The following is a 19,891-nucleotide window of genomic DNA, read 5'->3' as shown; positions in this document are numbered from 1 at the left end:
CAGGGAGTTGGAGAGGCTCCTTGGAGGGGCTTCTCTGAGTGTAAGTGGATGCGCACGAGTGGGCCCTGCCCTGGCCCGCTGGTGTGGGAGCCGTGGGGATGTGGACGAGATGGCAGACAGCCTGGTGTCACGGGGTTCCTGGCTGGGAAGGCTGCTCCTGACAGGGTTTGAGAGGGGCACAGTCTGAGGAAAGGCCCAGGACGGGGGCTGGACAGGCCCTTCAGCTGAGGGAAGGGGCTCCCTGCTAGGCAGGCCCAGCCTCCCCACAGCACCCCCGCTGTTGCCGGACAGAGCCAGGCCATCCGTGTGCAAGAGGGAGGGGGATCTGAGGACACAGTGTGCCTGCTATACACACACACATACACACACTGTTATACAGTGAAACCTGCCCTTTCCCTCCTGCCAAGGTGGCCTTAAAAGAGAAGAAAGGAGATGGGTAGGTACAGAGGAGGCCTTCCCTTAGCTGGGGTGTCTACAGGGCAGTGGGAGGGCCTTACTGACCCCATACTCATGTGGCCGTCAGCCTCAGGCCTCAGATAGAAGGATCTGCAAGCCGCCGTCATGACCGCTGCCTCTGTCTCTCCCCACATGCCGGTGAGGCCCCCCGAGCAGCCGCGTGCCAGTCCCGAGGCTGGAACAGCTTGGTGGTCAGGAGCTCCGAGGGCGGTGGCAGGGCCCCTTGCCCCATCTTACCGGTAGCTCCTGGGGGTGCCCCTAGCTCAGTCTGTACGTGTTTGAAGACCCACCCAGCCTGCTGTGAAATGTCAGTTCCCTTTTAGAAGAAACTGCCTCTGGAGCGGTTGTGGTCAAGGCTTGTTGCTGCCGTCTGCACGGCACCAGCGCTCTCTTAGGCCACATCCTATGGGGAAACGGCGCCTGCCCGCCCGAGGTCAAGGCCCCCTGCCTCCCTGACCTGGGACCAGGCAGCGTGAGATTCCCCTAGAACCTGGCTCCACCTGCTAGCCTGGAGCCCTGGGAGGCTCGGGATTCCAGGAGAGGGAGCCAGGAGCGGAAGGGCTGCCCTAGAGGGGCTCTCCTAGGGGACACTTACCCCCATTTCATCACTGACTCTGGGATCTTTATCAAAGCCAAGAAATTTTTATTCCCTAGTTAACAGATGGGACTTCAAATGCCAGACACTATCCCAACTCCTTGACTAACAACATTCAATATCAGGTGTCAGGGCTGATGAAAGGGCCTGTTTCCTCAAGGCAGAAAGAGAAGTAAGGGGGATGGAGAGGGACAGCCCAGAAGAAGAAGAGGAGACCCCAGGGGTAGCAGAGATGCATTCCCCTCCTGCACAGATTTTCCCAGGGCTGGGCTGTTCCCTGGGTTAATAAATGTGCATCTTCACCCACCTCCAGGGACCAAAGAAGTAAAGGACTTTGCATCTGAAATTCACAATCTGATGATCTCTGGCTAAAGGAAAAAGCTCTCAAAAAGGAATACACTGGGGTCTACGGCCATACCGCCCTGAACGCGCCCAATCTCGTCTGATCTCAGAAGCTAAGCAGGGTCGGGCCTGGTTAGTACTTGGATGGGAGGAATACACTGGGGATCTCTTTCCCCACCCACCATGGCCCCAGCCCTCTTAATCTCAATCAGTGACAAAAATGGTACTGTACCTTTCCCTGGGGATGCTGCAGTTCAAGGGCTTCCGAGGTGGCACTAGCGGTAAAGAACCCTCCAATGCAGGAGACGTAAGAGATGTGGGTTTGATCCCTGGGTCAGGAAGAGCCTGACCCCTGGAGGAGGGCCTGGCAACCCCCTCCAGTATTCTTACCTGGAGAATCCCATGGACAGAGGAGCCTGGTGTCCTGGTGGGCTACAGAGCATAGAGTCCCAAGAGTCAGACAAGGACTGATGCAACTTAGCACGCATGCGTTGCAGAGCAAAGACTTACCTCTCTGCCAGTGGCACCTGATGACAGCATTTGTTATGCTTGCTTCTTTCTGTTCATGTCATTTTGACAGAACAACTGTCTGAAATATTTTCAGAGTTTCTTTCCCCAATGAAACCATTGGGGAAACCAGTGGAATCTCAGCCATTCTCACCTATCCACTCATGCACCCAGCTCTCCATCTCTCCATCCCTTTATCCCTCCATCTGTTCCCCCACTACACCCATTCATTCAGCAAATATTGGTTGGACATCTAGGAGTTTTCAGTTCATCTACTAGGGAAAGTAAGCGAAATATGTACCTAATTGTAGGGCACTGTGTACAGAGGTGCTGAGGCTCTGTTACACTTGGCTGTGGTGAGTAGGAAGGACTCCCTGGCAGAGGTGCCATCTGGATTAGGTCTTGAAGGATGAATAGGATTTTTTTTTTAATTTTATTTATTGATTTGTGTATTTATTTTCAGCTGTGCTGGGTCTTCGTTGCTTTGTGTGGGCTTTCTCTAGCTATGATGAGCTGGGGCTGCTCTTCGTTGCAGAGCACGGGCTCTAGGGCATGTGGACTCAGTGGCTGCAGCTCCCGGGCTCTAGAGTAAAGGCTCAGCAGTTGTGTACACGGACTTAGCTCCTCCACTGCATGTAGGACCCTCCTGGACCAGGGATTGAACCCGTGTCTCCTGCACTGGCAGGTATATTTCTTTACCACCAAGCCACCAGGGAAGCCCTGGATCAGTGGGATTTTAACTGAAATCAGGAAGGATATCTTAGGAGAAAAGCATGAAGAGGGAAAGTAGGAAGGACAGGCTATGTGTGGCAGCCCTGAAGAGCCTGGTTTGGGGACAGGGAAGAAGGGTTCTTTGTGCAATGGGACTGGAAAGGGAGTCAGGGCCATTTAGCTACATGTGGAGGAGCTGAATTTGACCACAGGTCTGCTCTGCCTCTTAGAGCTGGGCAACCCCGGGCAAGTCACTGACCTGTACCTGCCAGGACACCTTCCTCTTCCTCCTCTGCCAAGCAGAGCAATGATTCCTGCCTCGCAGGGTTGTTACATGAGAGGATGTTCTTAGTTATTTGGGCTGTGAGACCAGGTAAGGGCTGCTGCCTGTCTGTATATGGGGTGTGTGTGTGTGTGTGTGTGTGTGTGTGTGAGTGAGCCCGTGCACACATGCATGCTGTTGATTTTCAAAACATTTTATATCTGAAAAAGTTCACACATAGACATAAAAAATAGTAAAATGTAAAGCATCAAGCATGTCATCTTTTTGAGGCTACACCCAGTCCAAATGCATGTTTGTTTAATTTCCATCTCTGGTACATGGTTTTGAGCTATGTATATTTGTTAGTTTGTGTTCCTCTTTTTTTACTGAGTGTTATTTCCTATACGTATTTCTGCATGCCGTACTGTGGAGGTATGTTGCCTACCTATCATCTTTGATGACCTCATCATGTTATGATCATATTAATGGTTGGAATAGGCATAAACATATGTCAACTTTTTTTCCAAGTTCTCTCTGTTTTAAATGAAGCTCCTGAAAACTTCTGTGGGTCTAGGGTTTGGGGACTGTTTCCTTGTCATCTGCCATCATCTTGGAGTATTTGAGTTCAGGGGTGAAGCAGAGCCTGTTGATTGGCCCCCTGAATTTTAGTTGTGTGTAAATTTTAGCTAAACACGTCCCAATTTCCTTTCAGCTAGATGTGGCTATGCAATTAGATTTGGACAGAAAAATATATGGGGAGTAAAATTTGCTTGGTGATGTCCTTCAAGAGAAGGGTCATGCCTTTCTGTTTTCCTCTTGGCTGGAATATAGACGTAATGGCTGGACTTGAAGCACTCATTTTGGACTCTGGGGTGAATTTGAGAATGGAAGTTATGCAGAGTAGAGCAACAATATAATATATAAATATATCAAGGCTCTCAGACATGTTGGTGTATCATCCCAGCCCTGTATTACTTACCCAGACTTGTGTATGAGAGAGGAATACATATCTACCTTACTTAAATGACTATTATTTAAAATTTTCTATCACAGACAAACTTAATCCTGACACACAAAAAAATTTATCCCCTGTCACTTAGCACCAGAGTATATGCCAGAAACACTAAAGCTGCTTTTCAGGGCTACCCACAAGCCTATATTTCCCAGTGGAGATGAGAAGGAGGAAAAGGGGGAGAGGAGAGAGATGTTTTGCATCGACTAAGCCTCTTATTTCAAGGACTATGTTGCAAACTTGTTTTTCCCATTGGGTGTTTGTGAGTTTTAGATTTCACCAGGAGCTTCAGACTACTTATTCTGGTTTAAGTTCTGACTCTCAAACTTTGCGCTTTGACAAAGCTAAATACTGCTGAACAAGGCAGCCATGTCTCTTCCCTCAGCCTCAGTTTCTTCATCTGTGCTTTACTTTTTTCCAAATATGTTGGCTTTTAAAATATATTTATTTATTGGCTGTGCTAGGTCTTAGTTGCAGCTCACAGATCTTTGGTCTTTGTTGAGGCATGCAGAATCTCTAGTTGAGGCATGTGGGTTCTAGTTCCCTGACCAGGGACCGACCCCTGGGGCCCCCGCATTGGGAGCGTGGAGTCTTAGCCACTGGACCACCAGGGAAGCCCCCTTCATCTGTGCTTTAGATGAAGAAACTTCCTGCCTGTGCCGACGTTCTGAGATTGGTTCTCCGACCAAAGCAGCACAAGAAAGGCTGGGGCCCGCTCCGAACAGGGCTTGCTTGTATCCTTGATGGCTGCCACCGTTCATTCATTCTTTCATTGCTTCTTTAATGAACACTTACGGGTGCCAGGCTGGGTTTTTGCTGACCGCTGGCCACTAGAGGTCTTGAGTGGTCACCTCACTTCTCTACTCACCTTGGGAAAGGTTTGTCCTGAGATGGCCAGGGCTGGCCTTCCCTTTCTAGGGGTAGAAAAGGCCCATTTGGAGCCTCTAAGACTCTGCTCTGAGCTGCCCTCCCACAGCTCAGGATTGTGCCGTCTGCTCACCCCCAGGTATGGGGAGGCCTTGAAGGCCTTGGTCTAAGAGGCCACAGATATCCTGGGATTGAGCAGGCTGGGCTGTCTTGAAAGGCTAGGCAATTGCCTTTGAAGTAGTTTGAAAGGCAGGCAGGGGGCTTCTTTCCACGAGCCAAAGTGGCTCCCATCCTTGGCGCTAACATTGTCAGGCATCAGAGCTCAGTGTGGGTCTGGTGACCCTGTAATCCAGCCCCTGCCTACAGATAAGGCTCAGAGAGGGGAAATGGTTGCCACAAATTCTCACAGCTGGACCCAGGCTGTTTCCACGGCTCTGTGCAGGCGCCTAGCCTGCTCCTTCACGTGAGGCCCTAGAGATGGGGGGACAGTCACATCGGCCTTCACTGGCTGCCTCTCCCTCCAGCCTCTGGGTAGTGCTGAGCTCTTTCCTGCCTCAGGAACTAAGCATACATACCCCACCTCCAGCCTCCTGCAAAAAGCCTTCCAGGCTGTTTAGCCCCTAGGGTGGTTGCGTACGGTTGTGCAGGTTGTTCACTGCACAAAGGCACCTGCTGAGAGAGGAACAAGGGGCCCCTGAAGTTTCACTGTCTTGCCAAGCCCTGTGTGATGTCAAGTGTGTGTGCGGGGTGGAGGAGGGGTTGTCTGCATCCATGGGAAGCAAGAAGCATCTTTTCCTAGTTTACACAGAGGTACCAGGACCCCGGTCAGCAAAGACCCATCAGCCCTGTCAGAGCCTCGCTTCTTACTCTGTCACGGTGTATTCTCTCTCGGTGGGCCCGCTAGACTGTAAGCTCTCAGGGCAGAGAGAGTGACTCCTCCTGACAGGTGTGGTTGCCAGATCCACACTGTCCTGGGCATAGGGTGCTTGACTTAGAGCACTCTCAAGCTAAGCAAGAGTAAGGGCTGGAGAGGAGCGTCCCACACAAGGCTTTGTTGAATGAATATATGGCAGGTTAATGCCCAGGAGAAATGTGGGGAGGGATTGACCAGGATAGAGGGCCTCTGGGAGATGGAAAGGGGCCTGCCAGGAGCTTGCAGAGAAGGCTGTGGGCTATGCGAGCCTGAGCAGCAGAGTGAGGTGCGTGACTGGGCAGGCCTTCGAGCTCAGCTCTGGGTGGGAGGCCCTGAGAGTAGAGGCTGAGGCAGGAGAAACCTGAGCCACGCCAGGCTTGGCCCCAACTCCACTCTGCAGGGCCAGGGTTGAGCAGGCACAGTGTGAGTATTTTCCAAAGCCCCAGCACCTCCCCAGCCCTTAGACCCCCACCCAGCCGAGTCCCGGAGCCCCTCTCTAGCCTGCACGGTGCTGGTCTGGCAGTTACCTTACAACTCACCGTTGTCCCAGGATCACCAGTCTTGTGGGGCTGCAGGAGCGGCAGGCAGCTCGGTGCCTGAACGATGCAGGATGGTCCCCTGGAGTGTTGGGGTCCCCACCTGGTTCAGGGGTGTCCCACTCAGACTAGAGCACATCTCAGGAAGCTTTACCGGGGAGGTGAGAGCCGAGCTGAGCTGAGTGACATCTGGGAGTTTCCCAGGTATCCGTGGGGGATGGGGGAACCAGCATGGCCCGGTTGCGGGTACCACGGCCCAGTGTGCCTGGTGTTTGCGCTGTGCATGGACCGGAGGTGACCTATGCAGGAGAGGGGACAAGACACCTGAGGCTCTTAAGCTGGAACCTGTAGGCCCTGGAGACTGAGACAGTCTTGTTCCCCCATTTTTAAAGTTGGGCTGCGTATTGGTTTCCTAGGGCAGCTGTGATAAAGCAGCGCAAACTGGGTGGCTTACAACAATCAGAATTTGTTCTCGCCATTCTGGAGGCTGGTGTTCTGATCAAGGTGACGGCAGGGCCGTGCTGCCTCTGAGACTCTGGGTAGAATCTTCCTGCCTCTTCTTAGCTTCTGGCGGCCCTGGCAGTCCTTGGGGTACCTGTGCTTGCAGCTGCGTTACTCTAGTCTCTGCCTGGTCACTGGGCCATGTCCTCCCTGGGTGTCTTCTTGTCGATCCTCTTCTTATAAGGGCACCAGTCACATCAACTTAGGGTCCCTCCTGCCCCCATTCTAAAATGACCTCATCTTAACTTACATTCGAGCTTCCCAGGTGGCACTAGTGGTAAAGAACCCATCTGCCAGTGTGGGACACCATAAGAGATGCGGGTTTGATCTCTGTGTCAGGAAGATCCCCTGGAGGAGGGCATGGCAACCCACTCTAGTATTCTTGCCTGGAGAACCCCATGGACAGAGGAGCCTGGCAGGACACAGTCTATGGGGTCGCAAAGAGTCGGACACTACTGAAACGACTTAGCATGCACATCTTAACTTGGCAATGACCCTATTTCCAAATAAGGTCACATTCTGAACTCCTGAGGTCCTGGGGGTTAGGACCTCAACATGTCTTTCTGGGGATACAATTCGACCCATAACAAGGTAAAATTTATATGGAGTAAGCTTCACTCTCTTCTGTGAACTTTTCTGTACATTCTGGTAAACGTCAACTGTCAGGTAACCACTATCGCAATCAAGATATAGAGCAGTTCCATCACCTTTCAAAGTTCCCCTGTGCCCTTTGTAGCCAGCCCCTCCCCTCCCAAACCCTAGCATCATCACTCATCTCCATCCTTGAGTTTTGGTCTTTCGAGAACTTCACATGAATGCTGCCTTGTGAGTCTGGCTTCTTTCACCTGGCTGAAGGCATTGAAGACTCGTCAGTGTTGTGTGTATCAGCATAACTTTCTTTTTATTGCTGAGCATATTTCATTGTATGCATGTATTACAGTTTGTTTATCCATTTGCCCACTGTGCCACATTTGGGTTGTTTCCAGTCTGGGGCAACTGCGAATAAAGCTGCTGCAAGCATTTGTGTGTAAGGTACAGGTTTTGCACAGGAATCACATGGATTGCTTGCATCAGGCTGCTGTGTGAAGAAGGGCCTGGGGTTTGGGGGAGTAGCACATGGGGCAGAAGCTACTGTTGGGCTCGGGGTGAGGAGAGATGGAGGCCTGGACCAGGGTCTCGGCAGTGGGGATGGGGAGATAGGGCGCCCCCAGAGTGTATCTAGGACGGAACCTGGTGGTGGGTTGGGTATGCATCATGGAGACAAGGAGGCCACCTTTTTTACCTCCTGCCAGCCCGCCCTCCACCTGCCCAGGAAACGGTGACTGTTGTGGCCCACCGTGGCTGTCTGGATATTAGAACGTTGAGAGGGGAAGAGTACAGCATAGTGGTTAGACATGCAGGCCATGGAGCAAATTGTCAAGGTTCCCATTCTATTCTCCGCCTCAGTTTCCTTATCTGTAAAATGGGGTACTAATAGTTCCATACTCTTACAGCTACTGTTGTATTCTATGAGTTAATGTGTGTAAGGAGCTTGGACAGAGTTTGACACGTAGTAGGTATTCAAGAAACGTGAACCATGTCCCATGGTCTTTGGAAAGGCCTCAGTGCCTACCGTCTTGTCCACTCCACTCGTCCCCAGGTCTGCCCTGACTTGCTGTGAGACCTTGAGCTGGCTCCTTGCCCTCTCTGACCATTGCTTCCTGCATTCATGCAACGTGGAGGCCCAGAGCCCCCACTGTGTGCCAGGCTCTGTGCGAAGCAGCACGTGGCCCAGCAGCCTCCCACAGTAGGTGCTTCATGAAGACATGGCTGTGGGACCTGCTCACGATACTGTCAGAGGAGGCTCTCAGGACACAGGTTTGGGGACTCCCAGAGGCTCCCCTGCAGCCGCTACAAATACCATCCTCCCCTTTTTCCTCCCAAACCTGTCCTCTGCCCAGACAGGAACTGCCCATGGTGGCAGCTGGAAGCCTCAGCAGCTACAGGGTGGGTGTCGAGTGGGACCTGGCCTGGGCTCCAGGGCAAGAGGCATTCTGGGTCCCGGTTCAGACGACACAGCAGCTAGTTCCCAGGCTCTGACAGATGCTGTCTTGTGAGCAGGGTTCATGTCCAGGTGGGCCACAGTGGAGGCCAGCCTAATGAAGGGATGTATGCAGCCAATCCTCATTACTCACAGATTCTGCATTTGCAAATCAGCCTGCTTGCTGAGGTTTATTCATAACCCGCAAATCATAGTGCTTTGGAGGTCATTTGCAGCCCTGCCCGGAGCGATGAAAAATCTGAACCATCTGAGAACAAGGTGACTTCTTGTTTCCGTCCTCATCGTGGTCTGTTATGTTTTTCGAGTTCTCCTGCTTTGGGTTGACGATTTCACTGTTTAAAATGTCCCCCGAGTGCAGTGCTTCTCTGCTGTCTAGGGTTCCTGAGGGTGAGAAGGCTGAGATGGGCCCCGTGGAGAAAATATGGGTGTTAGAAGAGCTTCGCTCAGGCATGAGTTACGCTGTTGGCCATGAGTTCAAGGTTAATGAATCAATGATATGTATTAAATACGGTATCTTTCCCTGGTGGCTCAGATGGTAAAGCGTCTGCCTGCAGTGCGGGAGATCTGGGTTTGATCCCTGGGTCGGGAAGATCTCCTGGAGAAGGAAATGGCAACCCACTCCAGTACTCTTGCCTGGAAAATTCCAGGCAAGAGGAGCCTGGTAGGCTATAGTCCATGAGGTTGCAAAGAGTCGGACACGACTGAGTGACTTCATTTTCACTTTAAATAGAAACAAACATAAAACAAGATGTGTCTTGATCAGTGGATGGAAATGTTGTGACCAGCGGTTCATGGGAACCTACCCCTGTGTTTTCCCCAAAAGCAGTGGTTCTGTTTCCACTAACTCAGTGTCCATGGCAAACTTTGTGGAATGTACCAACCACAGATGCTGAGAGTGGACTGTGTGTGCATCGGGTAGATAAGTCAGTCCCAGTCTCTCCACTGCACTGTCTGAATGTCTCTATCAGCAGTTCATTCCTCCGGATTAAGAAGTGCCCGACTCATGCATGGTCTGTCTTTAAAATGCATGAGTCCTTTTGGGTAGGCACCATCCCTCTGTCCCCGGGCCTTGGTCCTCTCTCCCTCCAGTGAAATTCAAGGCTTGGAAAGGACAGTTTTCAAAGAGGGGAGCAGTCAGTGCTAATATATCACATCCTGTGATTCTCACAGAAGCCTCCTAAGGAGCAGAGTTTTGATCTAGGCATTAAAATCAGGGACCTGTGCTATTCATAGATGACACTAATAGTCACAGCAGTTATGTGAAGCCCCTTTGCTTGTTTGTTTTTGTTTTTTTGGCCACACCGCGGGGCATGTGGGATCTTAGTTCCCTGTACCTCCTGCAGTGGAAGCATGGAGCCCTAACCACTGGACTTCCAGGAAATTCCCCAGGCCCCTTTGCTAAGAGCTGTTTCTCAGTTAATTGTCACAGCCCCATGAGGCTGGGGTTGCAGTGCCCAATTTACAGGAAGGGAAACTGAGGCACAGCAAGTGACTCAGTGGAAGCCCTCAGCCCTCCGTGGCAGACTTGGGACCTGAATCCAGGTTTATCCGAGTCCAGAGCCTTGGCCTTCACTCATGAATTCCCTGCATCCCTGTGTTGCCTCCCAAGATTCCCGGACCTGCTGCCTGCCCTAGATCCAGGTATGCCTGGTCCTGGAGGGAGGGATGCTGCTGGACCCTCCCCCAGCCTGCTGAGCCCCACGGAGGGAGTGACCTCCTAGCCCCTCCCCGAGTTGGCCATATATGATGGACCAGGTGAAGAACCTGAGGTGCAGAAATGGGGGCCTGGCCCCACCTTCCAGTCTCTCCCTTGTCATCCACTGACAAAGTCACACCCTGTAACCTCTGCCCTCGGAGTCGCTGCTGTTGCTGTTCCGTCACTCACTCGTGTCCGACTCTTTGCAACCCATGGACTGCAGCACGCCAAGCTTCCCTGTCCTTCACCACCTCCTGGAGTTTGCTCAGACTCATGTCCATTGAATCGGTGATGCCATCCAACCATCTCATCCTCTGCCACCCCCTTCTCCTGGAGTCGCTGGGGGACACTTTAACCTGGGAAGGGTGGAGTGTGTTTCCGCTCTCCCCCCTCCAGTGCCTCCCAAAGGTCCCCAAAGATAATGAGCCAGTGGCCTTGGCCTCCTCCGCTCTTGGAAACTCACTGCGGCTAACTTCCCTTATGCTCAGGCATCAGGGATGGTGCACCCTGTAAAGTCTGACGGGGGAGGGGACCCAAGCCCTAAAAAGGACATGGCCCTGGAGGTGGGATTTCGGGGGCAGGGGGTGGGATGTCCATCTTGTTTAGGGAGGTGGGCCTGGGCCCAGGAGGCATGCTGCCAGACAGCGTCAGGCCTGCCGGGCTGGGGCGTGCACAGGGCTTGCAGAGGAAATGCGGTCACAACAGCTGTGAGGTGGGTCACAGGGTGACTCAGTGTCGCCAGGGGCTGGAGGAATGTGATGCCGCAGCAGCTTCCTGCAAGGTGCAGATGTCCCAAGCCTGCCTCCCCCAGCCGGGCAGCGTCAGGGGTCGGGTCGGCATTCGGCCCTGAACCCTGGACAGGCCCTGGGCGTGACCCCACTTCTGGTTTAGAAATGGGGGTTCATTTTGTCAAAGCACACCCCTCTGACTCTGTACTCATGTGCCACCCTTCCGGCAAGCCTCTGAAAGAGGGAGGGGTGAGTATCCTTTCGCTTATCTCACTAGTGAGAGAATTGAGGCCCAGAGAGGGAGGGAGGCTTGCCCAAGGACACACAGCCAGCCTGTAGCTGAGGCTGGAACAGAGCCCGGCCGCCTTTCCAGGGCAGAGCATTTCCTGCGCCGCTCAGAGCTGTCCAGCAGCAGTCGTGTCCGCAGCGACCACGGACAGAGCTACTGTGAAGCTCCAGATGCAGTCAGCATTTTGTCCTCACCGCGGCCTTTCAGGGTCTGTTCTCTGTCTCATTTTACAGACCTTGAAAGGCCGGTCTCAGAGGGGAATTCAGTCAGGCCCCAGACACAAAGGGCGAGGGAAAGATAAACTTAAGCCGAGGTCCAGCGGGAAGGCCTGGGTGAGGGCGTGGAGAGCCCGCGTCTCCCCTTCTGGGCTGAGACCTGTCCATCATGGGGCCCCTGCTCCCTCCTCCTGCCTCCCCCTCCTCAACCCTGAGTCAGGCCCGAGAGGGGAGGGTTGTGATCACCTTTCCATTTCCTCCAGATGATGGGGGAACTGCTGAATAAGCAGCAGCGGGGCCAGAGGCCAAGGTCATGGTGGGACTTGTGGGCTGCCACGTGGCAGGGGCGCTCCCGGAGGGAGGGAGGCCAGCAGGGGCCAAGGACGGGCCTCCCCAGAGCTGACGGGCCTCCTGTTTTCCAAACCTGGCCCATGTGGGGAGGAGAAGACAGCAGAAGGAAGGTGGGCGAGGACCCTGGGAGCTCCGTAGGGACAAGTCTGGGCAGGTTTGGGCTGGATTCCATGTGCAAAAGGGACCTTGACTTACAGCCAGCCATGGTGGAGTGGGCAACTCCTGAGAGAAGGGGGCCTTAAACCCGGGAACAGACAACTGAAGACATGGTCTTCCTGAAGAACTTTCCAAATTGGGCAATGGCTAATGGTCATAACACTGACACGTGTTGTCTTTTTTTTTTTTTAATCTTTCTTTCTAATTAAAAACAAATCCCACACACAGTATATGAATTCACACACACTGAAAAGATTTAAACAATAGAAAAGTCTAGACCCACATTGTCCAGTACGTTAGCCACTAGCCTCATGTATCTGTTTTACAAATTAAATCAATTAGAGGAAAGTAACAGTTGCACTGGCCATAGCACAAATGCTCCAAAACCATGGGTAGCTGATGGCGACTACACTGGACGGTGTAGACATGGGACGTTTCCATCACTGCATTCAGTTCTTTCAGGCAGCACTGGCTGGACCACAAACAGGGAAAACCCTGCCAGCTGAAAAGTAAGTTCTGGAATCAATTTGGTTCCTTTGGACCTGTTTTATGTATTTAACTATGTCTGGGTAGCCACCTTTCCCAGACGCAATTCTGTCTGGTCAGCCCGGCTCCTTGGCCCTATAAGCATGACTGTAGCCTGCCAGGCTCCTGTGTCCGCAGAATTCTGCAGGCAAGAATACTGGAATGGGTTGCTGTTTCCTACTCCAAGGGATCTTCCTCACCCAGGGATCAAACCCAGGTCTCCCGCATTGCAGGCAGATTCTTTACCATCCGAGCCACCTGTTAGAACTCATGAGAATGATATTTTGCATTTTCTTCCAAAAGAGGAAACTGAGACTCAGAGAGGTAAGGGACAGGTTGGAACACGTTTGTTTTCTAGGCACAGAGGCCCTTTTCTTCCCTCAGTGTGTCCGGGGTAGCTGAGGGGCAACCAGGCCGGGGCTCTGATGATCTTTTCAAATCCCTGCACATTTCACTCAGTTGTATGTGAAGGAGAGACCCTGATGGGCACATTGACCTTCTGGGAAGTCCTTCCCCTGCCCATCTTTTCTTCCATTTTAATTGTTTCCTCTGAAATGTTCATCCATTATTTTCTGATTTTCATAGTAATACACACTCAGTGTAAAAATTTGGAATGTGGAAAAAGAGTGTCAAGAAGGAGACAGAAATCCCTCAATCCCAGGATTAAGAACCACTCGTGGACCAGTTTATACTCCCACAGGCAGCGCAGGAGCATTCCGGTTCCTCCATGGCCCCAGTCCTTGGTCGTGTAGGTCTGCCTCATGACAACCGTTCTCACAGGCTCCTGAAGTTTTAATTCCAGATTCTCTGATTCCTTTGCTCTTGAGAAGCTTCTCAGATGCTCACTGGCCATTTGGATGGCCTCTATGTGAAGTGCCAGCTCAAGCCTCTTGCCCATTTTTCTATTTGTTCTTATTTGTCTTGTTTTTTCCTTATCAATGCGTAGAAGTTCTGTGTATAATCTAGTTCTGAGCACTTTGTGTTACAAGTATCTTCTCCCACACAGGGCTTAAATTTCACTCTCTTGATGGTGTCTTGATGAACAGAAAGTCTGCATTTTAATGCAGTCAAATTTAAAATTTTATTTAAGGTTGAGGTGTGTGTGTGTTTGTGTGTGCACTGTTTAAGAAGTCTCTCTTCCATCAGATTATGAAAGTATTCTTTATTTTCTTCTAGAAGTGTTTTGTTTGTTTGTTTTGCTTTTTACATTTTATCAGAACAGAGTCTTCCTGGAACTGGTTTTTGTATAAGCTGTGAAGAACGGATCACATTTTTTTTCCCCCATGCAGATAGTTGTCTCAGCACATTTTGTTGCGAAGTTTGTCCTTTCCTCAATGTTCTACGGTGACCATATGTACCTCAAGTGACTGTGTTTGGGGATCTATTTCTGGACTCGTCTTATCTAGTCCACCGACCTGTGTGCCTGTCCCGTCCCAATACTATACCTTCTTTGTCACTGTAGCTCTATCGTAAGTCTTGATTTACAGCAGCACAAATCCTACTCCCTTCTTCAAGTGTGTCTTGGATGTTCTTGGCACTTTTCACAGAACACTTTCGGGTTCTAATTGGGATTCCACCGATCTGTCCAATCAGTTTGCATAGGAGTCATACCTTGAGAGTGTTAAGTCTTCCGCTCTGTGACGAGATCTGCCCTCCATCTCTTTCTTGTATTGTATGTTTATAACATTTAACAATCGTACATTGTGAATAGGAGTCTAGAGGGATTTCGCAGAGTGATTAAGAATACAGACTCTGAGATGGCCAGGGTTCCAATCTCAGTGCTGCCACTTTCTGTAGCTTTAGTGAGTTGCTTAACTTCTCTGTGTCTCAGTTTCCCCGTCTGTAAAATGGGAGCAATAACCAGAGTTATCTTGTAGGGTTGTTTGAAAAAGTCAACTAGTTAATATATGCAAAGCAGTTAGAGCAATGCCTGGCACAGAAATCTCTGGAAACATTATTAATTTATGTTTGAGTAGATAAAACATTTGCAGGATTCAAAATAAAAATGTATTTTTAAGAAGTCGTGATTTTTAAAAATGGTTTAGGATTTAACTGGTTTAGGATTGAAAGGACATCTTTATAGAGGTTAATGCCACAGACTGCGTCAAGGCTTTTTCTGCACTATTTCAATATTTTCATGTTTCTTGAGTAAAAAAAAAAAAATGCAATGAAATAGTCTTCCCACCCCTGCCCCACGAGTTATTAGTTTCTTTTGTGTTCCTTCCGAGTGACTTTTTGCAAATAAGCCTTTTTTTTTTTTTTCCAACAAGAGAGCACAGTCTAGACCCTCTTCTGTACTTTGCTTTTGTCACTTAACCACATATCCTGAAAACCTTTCCATGTCAGTATCCAGAGAGCTTCCTTATTCTTTTTCTTTTTTTTTTAAGTTGCATAGTATTTACAGAGGCCTTATGTTCATTGATTTGTTGCTGTTGTTTAGTCACTAGGTCGTGTGTCTGACTCTTTTGCGACCCCATGGGCTGTAGTCCACTGACTCCTCTGTCCATTGGATTTTCCAGGCAAGAATACTGGAGTGGGTTGCCATTTCCTTCTCCAGGAGATCTTCCTGACCCAGGGATTGAACCTGCATCTCCTGCATTGGCAGGCAGATTCTTTGCCACTGAGCCACCCCAAGAAGGCACAGTTCTCTAGGTCTGCATGTACAGAACTTGGCTCAGTTTCACATCTGAAACACCGTTAACTAGAACTTTTTTTTCAAAGTTCCAAACTGCTTTGTTCATTTTTCAGATGGGTGATATAGTCCCATGATTGAAATCCACAAGGTGCAAAAGGATGTACGGTGAAGTACCCCTTGAGAGACAGCATCAGAGCATCTTTTTAAAAAACTAATTTTATTTATTTATTTTTGGTTGTGCTGGGTCTTTGTTGACGCATGGCTTTTCTCTAGTTGTGGCAAGTGGGGGCTACTCTCTAGTTGCAGCGTGCAGGTTTCTCATTGCAATGGCTTCTCTTGTTTCAGAGCTCGGGTTCTAGGTATTCAGTCTTCAATATTTGTGGCTCTGTGGCACAGGCTCAGTGGTTGTGGTACACGGGCTTCATTGCTCTGAGGCATGTGAGATCTTCCTGGACCAGGGATGGAACCCATCTCTTGCATTGGCAGGTGGACTCTTTACCACTGAGCCACGAGGAAAGTCTGGCATCAGAGCACCTTAATGTGCACGTATCACAGAGATGCATGGGGGGCCTGTCCATTGCCCTTGGTGACCTGGGTTCTTGTCCCCACTGCTTCCAGCTTCAAGCTCAGCCAGGAAGTTGGTACCCCAAATTCTGTCTTCTCCAGTCACCACTTCCATGTTCAGTGAAATTTCCCAGGAGTTTTCAAGAGGGCGGGAGAAGGGGGGGAATGTCAGTGCTCTTTCACTGTGTGTGGCTATTATTGTGATAAGTCTAGAATGGTGTTGGTCCATAGTAGATGCTCAATAAATTACTGGATGAATGAATGTGTGATAATAACCTCAATGAATGTTTGCTGTATGGCAGGCACTATCCTCAACAATTCCATAAGGCAGTAAAGCTTATGTTTCCCATTTTAAATGTGAGGAAATTGAGACAGGATTGTTTGGTCACGTGCCAAGGCCACCATGCTGGAATTCCAGCCCAGGCTGTCTGGTTCCCAAGCCCATGCTTAAACTGCTAGTCGACATACCCCTGAAGGCCTAATCGCACATAGTACTGGGGCCAGAATGGGTACCATCACCTATGAGCCGGGTTCTGATGGCAGTGGACACCCCTAGCCTAGGCTGGAATTGGGGGAGTGAGGTCAGCAGGATGAGCCACCTGACCTGCTCATCAGGCTGGGTTCAAGGGTCTGGCTGGGGTATGGAAAGGGACTGGGACCTGTGAGCTAAAGTTTACAGAATGGAGAAGCTCTCCCCCAGTTCTGGGAAGGCTGTGGGCATCAGGCAGGCAGCTGGGGAGGCAGGGCTGGGCGCCAGGTGGTGCCTGATACACGCCGGGTGGCAGGGGCCTGTAGCACACAGGTGTGGAAAGTTTGAAGGCCGTGGACCCGCTCGACCCCTTGATGTGGGCTGTGACGTGCAAGCTGAGACAGCCGACCTGTTCTCAGCACTTCCGGGGCCCGGAAGACTTGCTTGAGCTGACTTCCCCTCGGCGAGGCTGTGGGCAGGGGCCCTCCAAGTCCGGTCCCAGCTTCCCGGGGGGCACCCACCGAGGGTCGGGGGCTTAAGCTGCACCCCATGCCCCACCTTACCTCAGAAGGCCTTTTGGTCTCCCAGTAAGGAGACACGTAGGGAGCTCTCTCACAATAGGATCCCAGGCACCGTTTTTGGAGCCCCAGTGACTGTGGGAACCCACCAGGGTCTCATGCAGTTATCTGGCCCATGGAACCGGGCTGGAAGCATTGGTTGAGCATTTGCAGACTATATACATGTGAGCAGTGCTGATTCTGCGACTGGCTGCCTCTCTTCTGTCTCCATGTGACTCCAAAGGCTGGGCCAGAGGTGGAACCAGGCAGCAGCTGTGGCTCAGCTTCCACAGGTCCAGGAAAAGCATTTGATGGAGCGGAAGCCACAGAGAAGCTGGCCTGGCTGCCTACCTTCTCTCAGACTGTCTGCTGGGCCAGAGCCAGCCTAGCTTGGCAGAGAGACTTCAGATGGTATGAGCTAGGGTTTGGATGAGTTGCAGAATCATGGAATGCATAGTGCTGGAAGGAACCCCAGTCTTAGATCTCATCCACACTCAGACAATGCATAGCCCAGTACCCAGCCCATGGCTGACATCACTAGGCGATCCCAGCAGTCTTTCTCTGCTGAGCCTTTAGCATAACAGTCTGGGCAGCTGCTGCCCATCAACTGGAGTTAACAGGGAAATTCAACCTACTTGCCACTCCAGATCTACAGCAATCTTCTCATTTTACTGAAGAAGCTGCTGAGCCTGGAGTCAGGAAGTGAGTGGCCAAAGGTCTCAGGGTGAACAACGCAACGAGACCATGGTCTCTTGAGTCTGAGCTGTGTCATTTTCCTTTGTGTTGTACCCATTCTCCTGATGAAAACAGTATTTGCATGTAGTTACTCATCTCCTAAGCTCTTTTTATCTCCCTCATCTCCACGTTGTAATCCCAACATCAGAATTCAAAAAAGTTGCCCATAGTTCCCCAAGAATGTTGTATATGTAGCTGCAGAAAAGCTGAGCTGTCTTAGGTCATGTTAATAGGAGTAGACTATCTAGATTGAGAGAGGTGATGGTCATGCTCCTTTCTGAGCTGCTCAGCACACACCTGGGAAATTATTTCCTAGCTTGAGACTCTATATTTCAGAGGTAGAAAGACAGAAGGATACTAGCACACTCAGGGGGATAAAAACAGTACAATGAAGCAGTTCAAAATCACTCCATAATTTACGGTCAATTGATTTTCAACAAGGGTGCAAAGAAAATTCAACGGGGAAGGAATAGTCTTGACAACAGATGCTGCTGGGACAACAGGATATCCAAATGCAAAAGGAGGAGATTGGACCCTGTCTCACATCATATGCAAAAATTAATTCAAAATGAAACAAAGACCTAAGTGTAAAAGGTCTCAGAAGGAAACAGGGGTAAATCTTCACGATCTTGAATTAGGTGTTGGTTTCTTAGCTATGACACCAAAATTACAAGCAACCAAACAGAAAATAGGTAAATTGGATCTCACCAAAATTAAAAACTTTTGTGTTTCAAAGGACACCTTCATCTTTTCATCAGGAAAATTAAAAGACAACCCACAGAATGGGAGAAAATATTTGCAAATCGAACACCCATAAGGCACTTAAATATAGGATATATAAAGAACTTACAACTCAATAATAAAAAGATAATCTAATTCTAAAACAGGCAAAGAATCTGAAAAAAGCATTTTTCTAGAGAATATCTACAAATTGTCAATAATTAAGATTCTTAACATAGTTTTACATCAGAGAAATGTAAGTCAAAATCACAATGAGACATTCACTGAACTTTTGTGACGATTGTCTCATGACATAAGTTAGCCAGATCATTATGCTGTATACCTTAAGCTTATACAATGATGTGTGTCAGTTATATTGCAATAAACTGGAAGAAAAAAAAACCACAATGAAATACAACTTTATACCCACCAGGATGGCTATAACAATAAAGATACCTAATAACAGGACTTCCTTGGTGGTCCAGTGGCTAAGAGTGTGCTACCAATGCGGGGGCCCTGGGTTCAAATCACTGGTCAGGAAATTAGATCCTATATGCCACGACTAAGAGTTCTCACACTGCCACTAAAGATCCTACATGCCACAACTAAGATCCAATGCAGCCAAACAAATAAATAATAAATATTTCAAAATGATAATAACAAGTGTTGATAAGAATGTGGAGAAATTGGGACCCCTCCGCTCCACACTGTCAGTGGGATGTAAATTCTTGAGCCATTTTGGAAAAACAGTCTGGCAGTTCTTCACATGCTAAATATAGAGTTACCATGAAAGTCGAGCGACTCTTTGCAGCCCCATGAACTATACAGTCCGTGGAATTCTCCAGGCCAGAATACTGGAGTGGGTAGCTGTTCCCTTCTCCAGGGGATCTTCCCAACCCAAAGATCGAACCCAGGTCTCCCACGTTGCAGGCAGATTCTTTACCGACTGAGCCACCAGGGAAGCCCAAGCCAACAGCACCTAGTATTCCCAGGAGTTCTCCCATCCAAGTACTAACCAGGCTTGACCCTGCTTAGCTTCCAAGATCAAATGAGATGGGGCACATTCAGGGTGGTGTGGCTGTAGGCAGAGTTACCATATGACCCAGCAATTCTAGTCTTAGGTATATACCCAAGAGAATTGAAAACAATGTCTATACAAAAACTCATACATGAATATCAGCAGCGTTATTCATAATGGCCAAAAAGTGTTAGAACCCAAATATCCATCAACTAATGGGACAAATACCATGTGCTATGTCCATACAATGGAATACTATTTGGCACTAAAAAGAAATGAAGCACTGGAGCTTCCCCGGTGGCTCAGTGGTAAAGAATCCACCTGCCAATCAAAGAGACAGGGGTTCGATCCTTGGGCCAAGAAGATCCCACATGCCGTGGAGCAACTAAGCCTGTGTGCCACAATTACTGAGCCTGTGCTCTAGAGCCCAGGAGCTGCAACTACTGAGCCCACGTGCCCTGGAATCCGTGCTCCACAACAAAAGAAGCCC

The 19,891-nt window shown here is 49.8% G+C and overlaps 1 protein-coding gene and 1 pseudogene across 2 annotated transcripts in view; one reads left to right on the top strand and one right to left on the bottom strand.

Moving 5' to 3' along the window:
- The window catches only part of RIN3 (Ras and Rab interactor 3), a 128,577-nt gene that overhangs the window by 5,959 nt on the left and 102,727 nt on the right, over positions 1–19,891 (top strand). The gene's annotated exons all lie outside the window — the stretch shown is intronic.
- LOC145530624 (5S ribosomal RNA) lies at positions 19,351–19,469 on the bottom strand (annotated as a pseudogene).

This window comes from Giraffa tippelskirchi, chromosome 12 (genome assembly GCF_054371585.1).
Source record: "Giraffa tippelskirchi isolate mGirTip1 chromosome 12, T2T-mGirTip1v1.2.pri, whole genome shotgun sequence".
NCBI classification, from domain to species: domain Eukaryota; kingdom Metazoa; phylum Chordata; class Mammalia; order Artiodactyla; family Giraffidae; genus Giraffa; species Giraffa tippelskirchi.
This window is presented reverse-complemented; position numbering and strand designations above follow the sequence as displayed.